Source organism: Tubulanus polymorphus, chromosome 7 (genome assembly GCF_964204645.1).
Source record: "Tubulanus polymorphus chromosome 7, tnTubPoly1.2, whole genome shotgun sequence".
Taxonomy (NCBI): domain Eukaryota; kingdom Metazoa; phylum Nemertea; class Palaeonemertea; order Tubulaniformes; family Tubulanidae; genus Tubulanus; species Tubulanus polymorphus.
Genome location: NC_134031.1, coordinates 21,197,998 through 21,203,128, shown reverse-complemented (window position 1 = coordinate 21,203,128; position 5,131 = coordinate 21,197,998). Strand labels below are relative to the sequence as shown.

At 37.1% G+C, this 5,131-nt stretch overlaps 1 long non-coding RNA gene across 1 annotated transcript; it reads right to left on the bottom strand.

Moving 5' to 3' along the window:
• Positions 1 to 288: 288 nt before the first annotated feature.
• On the bottom strand, positions 289 to 1,889 carry LOC141909365 (uncharacterized). The gene is made up of 4 exons (XR_012619704.1): positions 1,784 to 1,889; positions 1,018 to 1,106; positions 465 to 525; positions 289 to 367 (listed from the first exon to the last, which is right to left on the bottom strand). It is a non-coding gene; the product is annotated as an uncharacterized LOC141909365 (long non-coding RNA).
• Positions 1,890 to 5,131: the final 3,242 nt, after the last annotated feature.

Genomic DNA, 5,131 nt, shown 5'->3' with positions numbered 1-5,131 from the left:
CAAAAGTTCACAACTCAAATTTCCGATAGATGGCGCCTGCGATATGTAACTCATTTTGCCAATCGTCGCAATTAGCTTTTCCAGTAATTTAGTGGTTCAGCAAAATTCCAAGAGGTGGCGAACATGTAACTAATGTATGTGAAGTAATAAGACACCTTGGTTCATCATCTGATCAGAATCACTGGGTTTGAACCTGGGACATCGCAACACAGTCATTGGGTTCGAACCTGAGACATTCCTCCAAATCCTCCAATCAGCATGAAACATCACAGTCATTTAGATTCAATAATTCATTCATTTGACGTGCAGTCAATTTCAGGTGTAGACGTGTCGCAGGTTTCAGTTATTGAGATCCTCCCCCATTAGACTGAAAATAAATCAAACAACGTTCATTATAACATCATTAGAGCAATTCACAAAAATCATATCAAATATTCGATATAAATAAGAGTAACTAAACGAACCTGATCTAAACATCACCTTCTTTTGAGTAGAATAAACAAAACTCTAGCGTTACGCCTACATCTGAAATAATACAAAACACTGAAAATCATTATTTCTTCATCAGATAAAAAATGAAAACAGATTCAACAAGATTCAAAATGCTTTTAGTGCCAAGAATTTTCAGTGTTACAATCTTTTTTTCATACAAGACTTAACGGTAAATTGGTTCAGACTTAGAGCAGGGAACACTATATGAATTTATTCCCACACCGTCTGAAATTACAGATTTCACAATGAAATTTGCAGCGTGTTCGTTGCTCAGCAGCAGGTGAATCGCACCATTCAAACATGTTTGATATTTCCACAGTAAATTTCATCGCAGCAAAATTTTTGTTTAGTCCCAAACACAGTAAATTGAGCCGCAATCTTTGACAAGCTTTCAAATCATGATGGCATCAATGATTTGAGAACGGCGCTGAAAACCTACTTGGATTTTGGTTAACTCAGTTTTAAAACACCACTGAAACTATTTAGTTTCTAGAGGTCTGTGATTAGGGCCTAAGATATATCTACCTGAATCGAGGGATCACTTGTTCACTTCATTGCAAACAGTTATTTCTTGAACTTCCTGCATGACTGCAGTTAATTAGTAGAGCATCACCCTGAAATAAACATAGAAACCTGTCAGAGAAAGCACTATAAAATCAAGGGTATCCGCGGGGTCAAATTCTCCATCTGTGTTGATAGCAATTACAGGGACTTGACACAAAAAGATTTTGACCCCAGTATCCTCAGTCTTTTTATATATAGTACCTAGGATACTGGGGTCAAAATGTGTCAAGTCACTGCTCAAATGCTCCATCTGTATTGATAGTAATAATTTATATTAGGCCTCGATCCACACTTGATATTATTCATACATTTTACTAATTGTATCTTGAATGTCGGCCGACAGTTTTACACGCATCAGCTCGACATGGCGGTTAAACCCGAGTGTTTTATGTCCAACACACAGGAGCTTATCACAATTTGATTGAGGATGGACCACACCAGTATCCTTATATAGATAGGGGGGCTAACTGCAGTTTGGGTCACCTATCCACTGGGTGGCGCTAGTGTTATTAAAGAATAGTGTTATGGTAAGGTTAGGTACATACCATTAGGGACACCAAAACTGCAGTCATACCTAGATAGGGATACTGGCAACTGGTGTCATCCATCCGTCCATCAAATTGTGACGGAATTCATTGTGACAAGCCCCTGTGTTCCGACACCTTCCATCTCGAATCACCTTCAACCGTACAAAAAAAGTATTCGATTCATAAGTAAAGTTACTTACTGTATTTCAATGTTGAAATGGTTTGAAGACATTTTGTCGCTTCTTCGTTGAAAGAGAAGCTTCTAAATATTTCAAGTGTAAATTTCGATTGATTCGTCCGCCATCATTCTTAAATGGGACATACTCCACTTGGGAGGGCTAGTTCTGTAGTCCGCGCAGATCGAGGTCGACTAGGACTCAGGGGCATTAGCGCTCCGGGCACCAACTAAAGAGTTCACGATAGTGCCCGCGGTAGACTTTAAATGCCGCGGTAGACTTTAAATGCCGCTAATTGATAGTTGCGGGAAATAATACCACGAAATTAGGAATTTGTAGCGATTTCCGTGCAATAGTTCACAGAAAAATTATGTGAAAAATATTCCCAATAAAATACCGGTATTTCAAACAAAGAAACTTAAAAACTTAAATCGGTGACTCACAATAGGTATTTCACCTAGTTTATCAGCGGGGCGCGGCCGACATCGACAAGTTCTATATTTCTGTGATAAATTTCTATAACGTATTTTGCTCAAATAAACTCATTTCATTATCATATCGATGAAAATAAGTGTAGTTATTGATTTCAGTATGAAATTTGGCTCTGTTTTGAGGAATTACTATTTTTCCAGACATCGGATCCAGAATATCACCTCGCCATCACCATGACAACGCACCAGTCAAAACAAAAACAATCATTCAGAAATGAAGCCCTGTAGATTCTAAAATTTGGTTTCAAGTTTATTTATTTTGGTTGAGTAGATTCTGAATGATGCAAAGTTTACTAGAGACATTGGTTTCATCAAAATCATCTGTGGGGGACAGTGCCAATCCTGGAAGGGTTTTAACAGTCACTCAGATATTGTGTTCCACAGCATTCAGATCAAACCAACAGTTCAGACTCAACTTGAGAAATATATTGTGTTAATCTAAAATAAATTTCACGTTTTTTTTTACACTCAAGATATAAATTAGAATACAATACGTGATGTTCCACAAATCATGGTCGATGTTTACGTACAAACTGACGATCAAAACCCGGCAAACTCGATACAATACAAAAACCTTCCACACTCTGGAGCTCGTTCAGTCTATTCTGGACGCCGTCCTAAACCGTCTCCGGGTGTAAAACTGCAGAGCTTCATCACCCGTAACAGAACCTGTCTTCTTTACATAAATATCATCATAATGATATAAACTATCAATAACGCGTTTTATTCCTGATATAGCTATTTAAATCTAAAACTACATTTTAAATGTGAAATGTTCTTTAAAAGGTCAAAATCAAGATGGCGGCTTTTTCAAGTAAAACCTCGAAATTAAAAAACAATTTCTACAGTAATAAACATCTGTATTAAGATAAAATCCCACTATTTTAATCTGTAAATAGTGGGATTTTATCTTATTATCCGTTCATCACGTTTGAGTGTGGTTATCGTTCTACATCTGTATTGTCTATATGTGTGACGCGCGTTGTTGTACAAGGACAGCTGGTGACTGATAATAGTAACCGTTTTGTTGACAGACGACTGTATTATCTGTAATTGACTTGAATTAATGACACTGATCAAATTTGAATTTCTCCATCTTCACTAGTTGTATACGGTATCGACCGATTCACTGTTTGATTCACCGTAGATGATGTTCGGGAATCCACGCTTTGAGAATACGAACATTTCCCCCTATCACGTAGTTATGTGGTTCAATGTCAGTTAGAGCAAATTAAGATTACGAAAGTGACACTTATAGGGCCAGTTTTTGGACTACGTGTTTATCAGATTTTGTTAAACTTTGAATATCAGACGGACTGTACATATAATCAGCCCACGATAAACCAGGTACCACTATAATAAATACGTGTATTTTAAACATAAGAAGTAGAACACCAGAAGATCTCAATCTCTCTAGTCAATCTGAAAATTATTTCATTTCATCTTCCATTTCTCCTTTTCTATTAGTATTTTTTAAACCATCGAATTATTCAATATTGTAAAAAGTAAGTTCCGCCATTTATATTGAAAATTATAAATCCAACCATCATTTTTTTAATACTAAGTTGTTTAATTGAAGAACTCAATTGTAACGTACAAAATAAACTCGATGATTTTTTGCTGAATAAAACTTAAGTGAATATTTTAATCGCTTGATGTTTACGTCATACGGTTTACTTCTGTAAAGGTCGAAAAAGTTTATCTTATTTGTAAACTGTCGAAACGCTATCATTTTTCTGATAACAACAATTCTCTATTAAGACCCCATCGACGCCAATAATAAATTACCCTTTTTCCACCAAAATGGCATTTAGGGGACGACAGGAATCATGAAATAGCCTCAACAAAGGCAAAATAGGCCCAAACAATAGGTAATAGCACCTGACTCGCCAACCCAATTTAGGACAGTGTAACTTCAACCTAGAGCGATTTCACCCACCCCGAGTGCTACTTGATAAAAGTTCCTGTATCAAGTTTAATCGTAATCGGTCCATTGGGCCAAGAGATATAGACATTTATCCAAAGCGACACCTATGGAAAAGAGTGGAAATTGTTGCATACCAACCTTAAAGTAGATATTGTGGTTTTTATATATATTGAATAATGTCACCAACTCTTTTATTCATTTAGAAATAAACTACTGTATTGAGCGAAGTATCTTTTAAATAAAGTGGCCTCCACTAGATAAAGCAAATATATGTGTTCAAAATATATAAGTTAGTATAGAATCTATTGACCAAAAAATAACCTGAGGCAAACAGATGATCATCGTACTACAAATACCTCGCTGGGCCAAAAATTAGCCCCAACCTGAGGCACTAACCCTAACCCTAGATCACCCGTAACCCTAACCCTAGCAGGACTCGAACCTGCGACCAACAGCATGCCAGACGAGCGTGTTAACCACTAGACCATACACCAGTGACGATTAACGCAGTTTGTTAGTTTGTCTGGTCATTGTTTAACCAGTGACCGGTCAGGTGTGGTGACCAGAGAACCAATCAGTCAGATGTGATGATCAGTCAGGTTGTGGTGACTGGCGACCAGTCAGATGTGGTGACTCTTCACTGACTACCCGCTATTATTCTCTGATTACAACAGTTTCTAATCAGACCTGATCTAAATTGCCGCCGCCAGTAATGAATTAAAGCCTTTCTCTTCTATCAACGCTATCAAAATTTACCAGCTGAATTTGTTCTATTTTGACAATATTGATGTATTTAAATGATACAGAGACAGAATTAGGCTAAGGGTCACAATCGACTCGTAAGCCCACATCTGGTAGAGTAAGAAATATCAGAATCTTCGGTGTTAAAATCTCGGAGTATATCACGTATCGTATCGTATCGTATCGTATCGTATCGTATCGTATCGTATCGTA